This window comes from Alligator mississippiensis, chromosome 15 (assembly GCF_030867095.1).
Source record: "Alligator mississippiensis isolate rAllMis1 chromosome 15, rAllMis1, whole genome shotgun sequence".
NCBI classification, from domain to species: Eukaryota; Metazoa; Chordata; order Crocodylia; family Alligatoridae; genus Alligator; species Alligator mississippiensis.
In genome coordinates, this window is record NC_081838.1 from 5,348,214 (window position 1) to 5,363,556 (window position 15,343).

The window sequence follows — 15,343 nt, forward strand, 5'->3', positions numbered from 1 at the left end:
CAGGAGTGGAGCCACTCCACCAGTGGGGCTGGGGGTGGGAGGAGGCTGGGGCCAGGCCAGGCCACCTGGGAGTGCCATGCAGTGCTGCGCTGGGGCAGGGGAGCGGGCCAAGAGTGCCACGCCATGCCTCTGCAGGTGGGTGACAATGGTGGCGGGCCTTGAGGGGCCATAGCCCCCCCAAATTCACCTTAGCCTCCTATAGCCACCCTAACCAGCACTGCCACCCACCCACAGTGGCACAGCGCAGCATTCCTGGTCTGACTCGGCGTATGTGCACAGCTGCACAGACACAGCTGGGCAGTAGCGCCCGCCAGTCAGTGCAACAGGGACTGGATGGGAGTAAGACAAAGCCTCAGGCTGCTCCTGGGAGTGGGGTGGAGGGTGAGGAAAAGGGGGACTGCCTCAAGTGATCAAGAGTGGAGGAGAAAGAGATCCTGTGAGGGAAAGTGTGTGTGTGTGTGTCTGTGTGTCTGTGTACATACATCTTCTTGTGTCTGTGCATCTGTGTGTGCACACATCTCTATGTGTGCACGTGTCTCTGTGTGTGTGCATGCATTAGTGTGCACGGATATGAGTGCATGTGTGTGCATGTGTGTGTGTGCATCTGTGCATGTGTGTGCATGCATCTCTGTGTGTGTACACATCTGTATGCATGTGTGTGTGCTTGTGCATGCATTTGTGCATCTGTGCGTGCATCTGCATCTGTGTGTGCATGTCTGTGCATCTGCATGTGTCTGTTTCTGTGTGTGTATGTATGTATGTGTGCATCTGTGTTTGTGTGTTCTGTGCATGTGTGTTTGCGTGCATGCATTTGTGTGTGCACGCATGCAAGTGCATGTGTATGCATCTCTGCATGTGCATCCCTGCATGTGTGTGCATGTGTCTGTGTGTGTACGCATCTGTGCATGTGTCTGTATGTGTATCTGTGTGCCTGTGTGCATTATTTGTGCATCTGTGTGTGCATCTGCATCTGTGTGTCTGTGTGTGCATGTCTGTGGATCTATAGGTGTCTGTTTCTGTGTCTGTGAATCTGTGAGTCTTTGTGTGCGTGCATCTGTGCATGCATCTACATCTGTGTGTGCATGTATACATGTGTGTACCTGTGTCTGTGTTCATGGCAGCGAGAGTATGTTTGTTTCTGTGTGTCCATGTGCAGACAGTGAGTGAGAGTAGAGTGCACGTCCGTCTGTGTGCACGCCAGTGTGTTCCAGGTTAAAGGCACTATAAAGGCACTATAGTAATGTGTGTATTCTCTATAACTGTGGTTATATATATACATATATATATCAGCCAAGCTGAGCCTGTGGGGAGTGGGGGTGGATGTGGGGTGCCCGCTGTGGGGCTCAGGGATCCCTGTACTGCTGCCTTCCCCCTTGGACCTCTGTGACCCAGTGGCTGGGACCTGGTAGGCTTGGTGCTGCTGCCACTATGGTAGGCCCGTGCCAGTTATGCCACTATGATGAGGTGTCCCCACCATGGCAGCACAGCTGGCACTGGGCTCCTAGTGGTGGCATCAGCACCTAGCCTATCTGCCCTGATCCACCCTCCTACGCCTGCAGCCCCAGCAGGAGGACAGCAGGGCAGGGAGCCCCACACCCACAGGGGATGTGAGTGGGGTCTCAGGCCAGGCAGATCAGGGTGAGGGGTGTCGCAGGCTGGGCTGGGCCATGTGGGCCAGGCAGGATGTGGGGGGGGGTCTCAGGCCAGGATGGCATTGACGTGGGGCAGGGGGGGCTGCTGGTGAAGATGCTGAAGCGGCCGGCAGTTCTGGAGATGTGGCAGCCCAGTGGCCCCCCCTCCCCCCGCCTCCACTGCCCAGGCCATGTGGCTCTACTTGGACCAGTCCCCAAAAGAGCTCTACAGCCATAACATAGCAAACATTTCTGGAGGCAGATCCCTTTTAAAGGGACTAATTGTTCACAGACAAAATTATCCTTTGTTAAATCAACCACTAGATGAAGGCACAGGTGCCTTAGGAAACGTGTGTGCAGGTTCACTGCAGGGGAGTAACTTTTTGGCAGTTCTGCCCACACCCGGCCATGTGCCTTTGTATGAGGCAAGGCTGTGCTCTAGCCCCGGGGACAGCCCTGCACACACCCCTCAGTGTTGCACTGGGGGTGGGCAAGAGTCACTAATCCCTGCACAGCTGGTTGGGGCTGCAAGAGCTGTCCCTCGCCCTAGGTTCCCTTTGGAGGGGGACGGGGGCTCTCTGCACACCCTGCTGCATCTGCAAATCACTGTCGGGGCTGGAGGGGAGCCCTTCCTGGCTCCCTCGCTGGTGCCAGCGCAGGAGCAGTCAGTCCACCCCCTGAGCCCTCCCAGGCCTGGGGGCTTCTCTGCGGGGAGAGAGCCTGGGACACGGCGGGGACAGCCCCACAGCCCGGTCGCACTGCCTGATCTCTGCCTGGCTCCCTCCTGGGCTCCGGCCAGCGCTGCCAGCCCTCTCCGGGGCGCCGCCGGGGGGAGGGAGGAGCCGTCCGGGGGGCAGAGCCCGGGATGCGGCGCCAAGAGCCGCGGAGAGCTGGCAGCCCGGGCTGCGGGCGGAGCGCGTGGTGTAACGGGGCGCGCGGGCTTCCCACGCGTGGGCCGGCGCGTGAAGAAGGCAAGCTGGTGCGGGACGCTCTGGACGCAGGTACATCAGGAAACCGCAACACAAAGGCAGCGACGGCATCACCGGTCTGCAGCGGCCCCGGGCACGGCAACCCCCCCGCTCCCGGCCCGGCACCCCGCAGCCCCGCCGCCCGGCCCCGCCTCCCCCGCTCCCGGCCCCGGCCCGCTGCGGCAGGCGCAGCTGCGAGCGCCGCTTCCCTTCCGGAGCAGCGGGGACTGCGGCCCTGGGCTGCGACTCCGGCCCCGCCCGAGCCCGAGCGCGTCCCGGGGCGGGCAGCGGGTGCGTGCGGGGCGCCGGGCGGCGGGGCCGGGCGGCGCAGAGGAGGCAGCAGGACGGCGTGATGGAGCCGGCCCCCAGGGAGGTGCTCCCGCCGGCCCCTGCGGGGAGGGGGCGAGCGCGGGGCTGAGGTCCCCCGGGCAGAGGCGGTGGCTGTTGAGCTGGGCCACCACCTGTGCCCCCCTGGCCAGCACCACCGCTGGCTGGAGCCCCAGCGCCGCAGCAAGGAGCACATCCTGGAGCTGGCGGTGCTCGGGCAGTTCCTGGCCATCCTGCCCCGGGAGATGCAGAGCTGGGAGCGGGCATGCAGCGGGAGCCCTGCGCCGAGGCGGTGGTCCTGGCTGAGGGGTTTTGTGTGGGGCGAGCGGAGGAGGAGAAGCTCCAGGCGCCGTCCCCATCTCCATGTGTCTGGGGACGCTCCCTCCCCCGGCTCTCTCCCAGTCCCTGGGCACTGTAACACATTTGCCTTGTCCCCAGGTCCCCGTGCATGTCGAGGCTGTGGAAATGTCATTGGACAAGATGGTGCCCACTGGGGCATTGTGGGAACATCTCAAATCCTGGCTGGCACGGCCACAGCCCTTTCCTGTGACCCTGCCCCTGAAGGAGGCAGGACAGGATGAAACCGCCGAGCCTCAGGACGAGCCCCTTTGGGTCCCCAGGAAGGAGCTTCTGCCCCAGCAGGACCCAGGTAAAGCACGGGATGCAGGGCAGGGCCTGGGTCTGGGGGCCCGAGTGACTGTCCTGCATTAGGGGCAAGAGGCTCAAATCTCTGTCCCTGAGAGGCCGTGAGAGGCCACAGCATTTGTGACCACGTGGCTGGGGTGGGACAGGGCTCTGACCTGCGTGGCTGGGCAGCACCGGGCTGAGGGCCCCGAGCTTTCTCACTGCATGTGTGCAGCACCCAGCAGAAAGATCCCTGACCTTGGGTGATCCCCGTGGTGCTGCAGTGGTCACATCAATGGTGTAATGGGTGTCCTAACAGTCTGGGGTCTGCTCAGCCCTTTTTCATGCCCCAGTGACCCTCTGTGCCCAAAACAGGGCTGGTGCAGGTGTCGGGGACATGAGTTTGCCCAGTGAGGTTTGGCTGGTACACTTAGCCCAGGCCTGTGTCCTGCTGCAGATCCCCTGAAAAGAGAGGAGACCTGGGAGTGGTCAGCTCATGAAGGCTCCTCAGGCTGGTGCCCCAGAGCAGGCCCTTGTCCAGGAGCAGGTAAGGAGCCGTGTTTGCACCTTTTCTAGTAGCAGGAGGCACCATCCATCAAAGGAAAATCCTGTCTGCCAGAACATTTTGATGGGGTCAGTGCTCCAAGAGGTTGGTTTTTGCATTCTCCCAGTGCCCCTGGAACTGGAAAACTTTCACACACCTTGGAGCACACTGACCTTGTATTTACCTTCCCTCTACTTTCAAAATTTGGATGGTGACACTGCACCAACATCCCTCGAGCTTCTGTCCCAGGTAGCGATGTCCCTGCAGGCTCTGACATGAAGTAGTTAGTACAAAAAATACAAAGTTATCACACTCCCGAGCAGGGACAGAGTTCTTGGGGTTCATCTCCAGCTGCCTGCCTGTGGATGTCTATTAGCAGGAACTGGGGGAATTTGAGTCTTCCTTCTTCCTTCTCTCCCACAAGCTTGAGGCCCCTGGCTGCCTTATTCCCAGGCAGGTACAGGTGAACAGCAGGGTTTTCCCCATGCTGGCAGCACCCGGGCTAACTTGTGCATTCTCTTCCCCACTCAGCAGGTGCAGGGACCCTGAGCAGAGCTGAGGAGGAGCCTCGTGAGGAAGGGCCTGTAAACCTGGAACTACAGGGTACTCCCCCAGGGAGACAGGGGGAAGGGGGCTTCCTGACACGTGATCCAGGCCAACTGCACAGGGGGCAGGGCAAACCCCCAAAGCAGGAGGTGAGCAGGGCACCAGGTTCAGTCGGGGTTGGGATTGCAGCTGGGGCAGAGACCAGACTGAGTCAGTGGCATGGGGAAAATTTAGTGAATGGAGAGACCTGAAGAGTGACAAGAGGAAGCTGCTGGTGACAGAGGCTGCAACCGCACCAAGCTGGCATTAGCAGGAGCTCGCTTCCCAGTGCAGATAGGCAGGGGTGCTGATGCTGGAAGGCTGGGTCAGGATCCGTGGAGCCAGAGCTCCCTCCTCTGGAAATGCTCCTTAGGGTGCTTCTGAGGAGTGCTCAGATAGAACCTCTTAAGACTGGAAGAGCCCTTCTGGGGACTGGGTGATACCCAGCCAGCACCAGGGAGCACAGGGCAGTGGTCTCTACAGCTGACCCCAGCGAGTTGAACGTGGCTAGGATGATGGAGGATAGAGGGTCATTTCAACTGATGCCAGCAGGATTTGCTCAGCAAAGGCAGTGACACGGCAGCTCTTTGGGTAGGTGGTTTGGTAGGAGTGAGCAGCACCCCAGGCTGCTAGACATCTCTGTTATTCAGAAGGGAGGCAGAAGGAAGGATAGATTTGCACCTTACAAACTAATCGTCGGAGATGCATAGAATAGGATTTTGTGAGCCCAAGTTCATTTTATGAAATACAGTGAGAGGATATGCACAGGGCAGACTATCAGATAGAGTGAGTGTTGTGTATACTAAAGATTAGGAAAGGAGGCAGGGAAGAGAGAAAGGTGGGAGTGAGGCAATGCTGGGAGAGAAAAACAAGAAAAAACCCTAACAGAATAGTAGAGATAGAGGCAAATGAACCTGAAATGCTATAATCGATATTATTTTGCTCAGTGATGATGTCATATATATTGATGAGAGAGAGCATTTTCCATCTGGGTCCATTGCATAGCCCAGTGCGGTGGTGAGAATGGGTGTTAGGTTGCCTGTTGTTTGAAAGACACCCTTTGAGTTTAGGGGGCTGCCTGTAAAGCAGGACAGGTTTGTCCAGCGTGGCTACATTGAGACAGCCCTCCTTTTCCAGGAGGGGGTGGCAGTCGTTACTGATGTGTCCAGGGTTTTCAAGCTGGGGGCTGTAGGAGACAGGCAGTGGAGTCTGTGTTCTTCTCCTCTGGTTGGTATTGTAGCAGGGTGGAGCACGGTCTGAGTCTGGCTTTGCTGCGTGTAGTGACCAGACTTTTGGGGTTTTATTGTAATTGTAGCAACCCCTGCTCCAGATCCATCAGGTGTGCATCCTGGTGGGTGGGAGCCATTGAAGGAGATAAAGTTGTAATCTCGAGTTTGGCTGTGGATGATGGATCTAGTGGTTTGCTCAGGGTGAAAGCTAGCTGTAGTAGTGGGTGGGTTTCGAACACAATGTTGCCATTTCAAACATTCACCATTTTGTTTAGGAAATGAATTTGCTGAGTGGACCATTGCAGAGTTAATTTGATGGAGGGTTGGAGATTGTTAAACTCCTGTGGAGATTTCTTTAGGGTTTCTATCCCACCTGTCTGTATGACGAAAATGCCCTTCGTGTACCTTAGATATATGAAGGGGATGAGAGGCGGCTATAGAGGAAACGGACAACAGGTTTCCCTCGATTTATGCTGTACATGCGTTCCCGGAGAACCACAGCACAGCGCAGCCCATGAACTGGGGTGAGCCCAGGCACAGGGGAACAGGTGGAGCACGGTGCAGCCCGGTGGCTCCAGGCAGCTGGCACTGGCTGCTCCCAGGGCCACTACAGCTGGGGCTGGGGTGAGTGGGGCCACAGCTCTTTCGCCTCCCCCCCAGATTTACCTGCTTGGGCATCTATGCTAATTGCATAAGAGCCAATTTACCTCGCATATAATGAATTATGGATCTAAATATGCCCGTCGCGTAAGAGCGAAGTCGCATATAAAGAACCCACATAAATTGAGGGAAACCTATATAGGTTTGTCATGAATATATTGGCATATTGTGGGGACCATATGTGTGCCCATGGCATTGCCATTTGTAAGTATTTCGAGGGAGTCCCCATTTCTGAAGTAGTTGTGTGTAAAGATGAAGGAAGCCCGTGTGTACACAACATGCTAAGGAAGTCAAGTGAATACCAGTCCCAGTCCCCTTATACCAGTTTTATACCAGTCACTGCCATGAAACCAGCTTCCCCAGGGAGACTTAGAGGCTTATGCACCTATGCTATGTACTGCCAAGCAAAAGTAGCTTCAACATCTCCCACAATGAGACAGGCTAAAGCAGACACATTAACTTCTGTGTCCCCAGAGCTATATCCATATCACATGTCAGTTGAATACCTGGGAATCTGACACCCCTAACTAACATAGCTAAGACCCAAATCTTTGTATCGCAGAGTAAGTACAGATCAGGGCTGTGGGGGCTGGAGGCAGCTGGAAGAGAATGCTGATGGTGTAACTCTTGTGACCGCAGCTCCGGGAGGCCTTTGAGGACGTGGCAGTGTACTTCACCCAGAAGGAGTGGGAGCTGCTGGGAGATGAAGACAAGGAGCTTTACCGGAACCAGATGCTGAGGAATTACCAAGCCCTCGTTTCCCTGGGTAAAGCTCTGTTCACTGCTTCTCCCTGGAACTGTGAGCTCTGAATTTGATCATTGTCTTCCCATTTTTCAACAGTCTGATCCTCCTGGACTTCTGGGTAGCGGTTTAAATCCTCTTCCTTCCCATTTGCTCTGGCAGTGATGAGGCCTTTCTCGCATTTCCTATTTATATATCCTACTTCATTTAATCTGGTCACCCTCACTTGAGTCTTTCTCATCCATTTAACTCCTGGTGCTTCCATATTCAGGAGATTCCTGGTAAGATGATCCTTTTGCTTCCCAGCGTGTTCCTATCTTCTTCAATTCATTGGGCATACAAATTCACTAACCAGGGCATTTTCCAAGAACTCCTTGGAGAATTATTCTGATTTCCTCCCACTCTTGCCTAGTGTATCCTATCCAACCACATCTAGCAACTCTAGGATGCTAAGTTTAGTGCTATCTAAATCCTTTCTCTTCTCCCTTGGTTATCATCTAGCAGAAATTCATGGAAGTCTTATCAGCCTCTGCTGTTACAACAGATGGAGTAAGCAATTTCTCAACTCCTTCTCTATGGGATCAGCTCAGGGCCCTGCATCACAGCATTTGGTGGCAGAGGGGCTGCGATGGGATGTGAGTCTGAAGAACTGGCAAATCCATTTGGCTAGGCGGCAGGCAGCCCCTGCACTTTAGCACCCTCATGCCCCAGCTAGACCCTGCTACCATTGGCTGTGCATTTCAGCGCAGTTACTTACCCTGCCCTAAGATAATACTGTCAGGGATAGTGCTAATATCTTACAGCAGAGTTAATTTACTGCACCATAATACCAGTGCTCATGTAGACAGTGACACTTTACTGTGGAGCTAATTAGTTAACTCCCTCCACATCTAGATGTTTTTAGTGTGGTTTGGAAGGGAGGCTGCCCCAGGACCCTAGAGGGTCTCCACACTGGTCTCTTGCCAGCAGATCCCCTTAGACCCCGTTGAATTCCTTGCATTTAGTTTGCCCCCTTAGCCCACATAAGTCCCCCAGGACACTTTTTGCCTTATAGGCTAATCACAGCCTCTGAACCTCCCTTAGAGATGTGCCCGTGCCTCAAAGGTGTTACTGACTCTCAGTTAGGTGTGGCACTTCATCCTCAAGCCAATATCCAACCATTCCAGGTCTCCACACACCTCTCAGGGCCTTCGCCTTCCCAGGCTCTGCTTCTTTCTCTAGCTGGTCCCTTGCAGCCTAGGCCCACCGTGCTGGATCCGACTCCTGGGTTCAGCCCTGTCAATTCAGTCTCTTGGGCTTCTGTCACTTGCCTCTTACTCTGTAAGAGGACGAACTCTGTGAGTTTGTCCCTCACAGGCTGCAGGTTTCTGACCTTGGTTCTTGCCTCTTTCACTCTGTGGTTGCCCCCCTTGGGCTATGGGCCCGTGATGAGCACTGTGCTCCAGTCTCTGTCTCTTCTAGTCTTATTCTCCCTGGCAGGAACCTCTTCTGTCTCTTGGGTCCCAGCCCCAGGCAGGTTCTCCAAAACACTTGTGCGCCACTCTGGCAACAGTAGGCCCTCCTAACTTCCCCTTACTAGTCCCAAACCCAGTGCAAACCACAACACAATACACAAGCCCTCTGGCTACAACAGAATATTGTCCCTATGCTGGGTCTGAACATAAAAGTCCACTCCCTGGCTGAACCAGCATGCTGCCCCCCATACTAGGCCCAGTAGTCTGTGGGCATCTAGTTTGCAAGTCTCAGGGCCTCTCCTGTCAGCCAGGCAGTCCCCTGTAGCCTCCCTGTCCTGGAGCTCCTTCTCCTGCACCTTGCAGAACCAAACTGCTTTCCTGAACTCAGGCCCCGTCTTGTAGCTTGCTCAGGATCTGCCCTTTTCTGGGAAGGTGGTTTCCTAGCACAGCAATAGGCGGTTTGGCTGCCCATTCTCTTGCCAGCCATCTTTATTAGGCTTCCTGAGTGCCGTTTACTGCTGTTCTCCCTCTGAGAGTAACAGGAGCCATAGACTCCCTGTTACAGTCTCTCTCCACCACCTGGGTATCAAGGACCATCGTCTATTGAAGGTTTTTCCCTCCAGTCCCCAAATCCTGATTGATTCTTCTCCATCCTGTACTTGGTCACAAACACTCTTTAACCGCTGCCCCAAACAGGATATCAAGGTCTCGCACCCGACTTAGTCTGCCACATCAATCAAGGAGAAGAGGAGCTCTGGGTTTCTGAGGATGAGGACCATGGGGCAAGTTCAAGGTCTGAAGGCCTCTTGCCAGGTGAGTTGTTGCAGTCCCCTCCACCTGACTTCACTCTCAGAAATGTTCTGTACCCAGAGCGAGGCAGGGAGAGACCTGGGAACCACAGACCTGCCCTGTGCTGCTGTTCAAGGGTGCTGACCTGCAGTTGCTCAAGGCAGATGTTGCTTCCACTCACTGAAATCAATGGTGTGAAGACAAACAACTGTTTTCTTGTTCTCCTGTAATTAGCCTGTTATTGGACAGTCAAGCTCAAGGTAGCTATAGCACCCTCTACCAGGGCACGATAGGATTAGTAGTCCCTCATCAAAATTAGCATGCTTGGCTGATGCTCTGTGTAGCCGTTTTCGTTGGAGTGGAGGCAGGCTCCCTGTTTTTTTTCTGGTTAGGTGAACCTGGAACCCAGGAAGTGTTTAATCAAGGTCTCAGGCTGCATGAAATGGGTCCCTGGGGTGGGTGGGATTCACAAGCTTTCGTGTTGGGTGGGGGAAGTGGGTACCTTATGGTTTGCACCAGAATCTCCTTCTGTGTCAACTTTGGTGTCCTGAGTGTCACAAACCCTGTCTCAGCATGGAGTCCATGTGCAGGTTGGTGCCCAGTCGGGCTGTGCAAAACGGCTCTGTTCTGATTTGGATTCAGCCATTTTGGAGGGACAGTGATTGGATTCGGTGTTTCAGATCACCATCCTGATTCGATTCGGCCAAATCTGTTTCAGAGATTGCCCAGCTCTCTGATCACCCCAGCCTGCAGTGGCAACCTGCTGAAACCTCGCACGCAGATCTGTCCCCCTTTCCCCCGGGAAAAGCTAGGAAAATGATCAGAGAGCTGGGGAATCGAACCGGGAGCTAGAGGTCAAGCAGTCCTTGCCCCCCTCTTCCACCTCCCTCTTCTTAGTTTTTGTTTCCCATCAAGCCTGGCTCTGAAACTCAGAAATTCTCCAAAGCATTTCCAAAACATTTTGAAGCTGTTTCAGAGTCTTCCAGCTTGATTCAGATTTGGTGTTTTGGGTGCCAAAAGAGCCTGAAACACCTCCGAAATAAAATGGCTGCCAAAATTTCGCCCAGCTCTAGTGCCCAGGCTTTTCTCCCGTTGCAGATTCCTGTGACTTGGAGGACACCTGGGGCTCGTCAGCAGAAGAAAGCTCCACGGGCTCATTGCCTGCATCGGCCACTTCCCTGGAAGCAGGTAGGGAGTAAAGCCCTGCTCCCTCTAGAAGGGAGAGCCACAGCTCTAAATCCTCCCCTCCCACACCATTTCTTGGAGGAACGAGGGGTTCTACATTTTAGCTAGTTCTAGCAAGTAGAAACAGCGCTTCTCTGTGCCTCCGAAGCATCTAGTCCTATGTGAGGGCATGCTCACCAAACATTCATGTCCACTGTCAACTTCCTGATCTCTACCGTAAGGCTGTTCACACTTGTCCCTGGATGCTGCTCTCAGGATAGCCAGACATCAAGTGTGAGCACTGGAGATCAGCCCTGAAAAGCCTCACTAATGCACTTTGGATACTGGAACAGATCAGCCCAGTCAGGTGGAGTCCTCGGCATCTCCTCCTGGACCCGTCAGTGCTGTGGGATAGGGCAGCCCTTCGAGAGCCTCATTCTTCCTTTAAGCAGATGTTTCTGATCTCATGCTCAGCCTCTTAGTGCATGTAGTCATTCAGGTACTGTCGTAATACACATCCCCCATGCACTTCTCCCACAAGGGTACAAGGTGATGGGGCTCAGAGCAGCAACACAAGTCCTGAGAAAAAGCCTCTGAAATGCACCAAGTTGCAGAACATTAGGATGGCACATGGCCTGTCCCATCCCCCAACCCCAGCACTTGGGGTGCTAGAAAGAAGAGCTTATTTTCTTAAGTAACTACAGGCACCAAGCTCCAGCCCTAATCTGAGGCCCAGCACAACTCAGGGAATAATAGTTTATGCCCTTAGTTGTGCCCTGACACAAAATCTAGAGGTTTTATTTCCCCCCACCCAGGAACTGCCTTGATGCTGAGCAGAGCTGAGGAACAACATCCAGACGAAGGGCCTGCAGATCTGGAACCGCCACAGACTTCCCCAAGTACATCAGGAGGGAGGGACCCCCCAAGTCCTGAGAAGAACCGTTTGCATAAGAGGCCTGGCAGGACCCAAATCCACATGGAGAATGTGTCGTTCAACAAGATACAGACTCCTGATATGTGTGAGAGTGGAGTGGTGAAGCCTGGTGAGAGCCAGCATTACTGGGAAGAAGTTGAGAAGCTGAGAGAGATGAAAAGCCCCAACGGAAAGATTCACCAGAAAGAGAAATTTCATTTAAACTCCACCAACAGGGTGAGCCTTAGTGGGAAGCAGGAGCTCACAACCAAGCTCATGGAGATGGCCCAACCAACCTCTGAGTGCAGGGAAACCTTCAGTTGCTCATCGCAGCACCAGCACATCCATGCAGAGAGGAAGACCACCCAGTGCACGAAATGCAGGAGGATTTTCACCAACAGGCGAGACCTGTCCTGTCACCAGCTCATCTGCACAGGGAAGAAGACACCCGGGTGCTCTTCACATGGGAAGCACTCCACCCAGTCTTCCAGCTTAGTCCACCCCCAGCGCATCCACACAGGGGAGAAGCCACATCAGTGCCCTGAGTGTGGGAAGAGCTTCACCCGCTCCTCCCACCTGGTCCGACACCAGCACATCCACACAGGGGAGAAGCCACATCAGTGTCCTGAGTGTGGGAAGAGCTTTGCCCACTCCTCCAGGCTGGTTCACCATCAGCGCATCCACACAGGGGAGAAGCCATATCAGTGCCCAGACTGTGGGAAGAGCTTCACCCTCTCCTCCTACCTAGCCCAGCACCAGCTCATCCATGCAGGGGGAAAACCACACCAGTGCCAAGAGTGTGGGAAGGGCTTCACCCTTTCCTCCCACCTGGCCCAGCACCAGCGCATCCACACAGGGGAGAAGCCACATCAGTGCCCCAAGTGTGGGAAGAGCTTCGCCCACTCCTCCAGCCTGATTCACCACGAGCGCATCCACACAGGGGAGAAGCCATATCAGTGCCCTGAGTGTTGGAAAAGTTTCACCCGCTCCTCCTACCTAGCCCAGCACCAACTCATCCATGCAGGACAAAAGCCACATCAGTGCCCAGAGTGTGGGAAAAGCTTCACCCAAGCTTCCCACCGGGACCGTCACCAACGTATCCACAAAGGGGACAAGCTACATCAGTGCCCTGAATGTGGGAAAAGCTTCACCCGCTCTTCCTACCTAGCCCTGCACCAGCTCCTCCATGGAGGGGAAAAGCCACATCAGTGCCCAGAGTGTGGGAGGAGCTTCACCCTTTCCTCTGACCTGGTCCGGCACCAACGCATGCACACAGGGGAGAAGCCATATCAGTGCCAAGAGTGTGGGAAGAGCTTCGCCCACTCCTCCAGCCTGATTAACCACCAGCCCATCCACACAGGGAAGAAGCCATATCAGTGCCCTGAGTGTGGGAAGAGCTTCAGCCTTTCCTCCTACCTCATCCAGCACCAACGCATCCACACGGGGGAGAAGCCATATCAGTGCCAAGAGTGTGGGAAAAGCTTCACCCTTTCCTCCCACCTGGTCCAGCACCAGCGCATCCACACAGGGGAGAAGCCACATCAGTGCCCCGAGTGTGGGGAGGCCTTTGCCAGCTCCTCCCATGGCTCAACACCAGCGCATCCACATGAGGGACAAGCTGCATTGGTGCTCAGAGTGTTGGCAAAGCTTCACTTGCTCCTCCCTCCTGGCTAAGCACCAGTGCATCCACACACAGGAGCATCCTTAATTCTGCCAGCACTGCAGAAAGGGTTTGGGGATGTCTACATGCCCAGCACCCACCACTGGATGCATTCGGGCAAGCAGCTTCATCCTGGGAAGAGTGCAGGAAGAGTTCACCCTGTCCTGAGCTCATGTAGTGCAGTGTAGAACCCAAAGGACCTAGAGGTTTGGGTGCAAAGTTTCCAAGTTAAGAGAGACTAGGAAAGGCTACGAATAAATACCTTATGCAAAAGTTAGCCCAGATCACTGGGGAAACCTTGAGGTGGTGATCTTCGCAACCTATATGTTCCCTATCGTTCTCTGGAAGCAGTCAGTGCTCCTGGGGTAGAAGTGTCCTCACAGTAGGGCTGTTTCCCAAATTAACTGGCTGCACATGACACTCAGGGACTGGACTGTCCTCCATGATGGCCACCCTAGGTGCCCTGCAGAACCCAAAGGACCTAGAGGTTGGGGTGCAAAGTTTGACAGGTAGGAGAGACTAGGAAAGGCTAGGAAGAAATACCTTATGCAGAGGAACCTCTGAGGTGATGATCTTTGCATTAGCCTTGGAGCCTATATATTCCCTATCATCAGAGATGACCCGAGCAGGGTTTGGAGCCTGGGGCAAATTAGCCTGGGTGGGGCCCCGCCCCCATGCGCCCCAAATGCAAAGTAGCCTGCAGTGGATGCGGGCGGGCAGGGGTGGGGGGGAGCTTGCCAAGTGGCTGAATGCAAAGCCAGCAGTGGCAGTGGCACTGAATCTCCATGGCTCCTCCACCTGGCTCCATGGGGCCCCCGAAGCACAGGACCTGGGGCAGATTAGCGCCCCCACACCCCAAACAGCGGCCCTGCCTATCGTTCTCTGGAAGCAGTCAGTGCTCCTGGCGTAGAAGTGTCCTCACAATAGGGTTCTCTCCCAAGTTAACTGGCTCCAGATGACACTCAGGGACTGTCTTGTGCATCCTCCAAGCTTTGTCCTCCCTGCTGATCCCAGGGACCTGCTACGTGAGGATCCTGAGTTGCAAGAATAAGGAGGATATTAATGGCTGGCAAAGGATTCCCTGATCTTTTCCCTGACCTCACCTTTCCTCACCACCACATAACCCCTTTCTCTGCCCTGCTCATGCCCATTGGGTGACGCAGGCTGCTGTTGCTGCTGCTTCACCCCCTGAGCCCAGTTTAGCAGGGTTTGCTTTGCAGCCTCTCTCCAGAACTCTGCACCGCCAGGTGCCAGCGGCTCCCCCTGCCCTCCTTCCCATCATCCCATTCTTTATAGTGGTTTCCTTGCTAATAAAGCCCCAGAAATTAACATATGATCCCTGTGGTCGGTCTCAATGTTCTTCTCAGAGCCATGAAGTCGAAACAGGCCAGGTGCCAGAACCTTTTCCAGGTCAGATATCTCTAGGATTCCCAAGTTCTTCCCCTTTTAGAGGATTCACCTCAATCCAGAGCTTGGTCCTAACACTCGGGAGCAGGAGTTGTTCATGCCAGAAGTATTGCTCCCACGTAGTGCTGTATAGTAAGGGCTCTGCGCTGGGGGCTATTGAAGGATCCCCTGACCAGGGGTCCCTTTTCACGGTGAAATGGGGTAATGGGAGTGAAGGCGATGCAGCCTGTGCTGCTCCTGCCTCTGCTGTGGAAGTGCGTGGAAAGTATGAGGCAAAGAAGAAAAAGGGAAAAAACAAGAACAAGGCAGATGGGGAATAGATTAGGAGTTTGAGCAGGAAAAAAACAGAGGCAAAGGTGGTGAAGGAGACCCCAAAACAGAGCCAGCAAAAGTTTTTTGAGAAGTTCCTCTGGGCAGTGGCTGGAGGAAAGTGAGGAGGCGGAGGAGGAAAAGGAACAATGGATACACTCAGACTACCCTGAGACTAGTGCCCTCGAGAGCAGGGAGAGGTGGGGCAGGCTCAGAAGAAGAAAGAGAGGAGGGATGGGAGGGCTCGCTGAAAGTGAAATTAGAGAAATGAAGGATTGGCAAACACCTGACAGGTGAAAGTGCGGTGAAATGTAGGGACAGGCAGAGAATCAGAGAT

At 54.6% G+C, this 15,343-nt stretch overlaps 1 pseudogene; it reads left to right on the plus strand.

The window, feature by feature from the left end:
- Window positions 1–2,496: 2,496 nt before the first annotated feature.
- Window positions 2,497–14,626, plus strand: LOC132245860 (zinc finger protein 135-like; annotated as a pseudogene).
- Window positions 14,627–15,343: the final 717 nt, after the last annotated feature.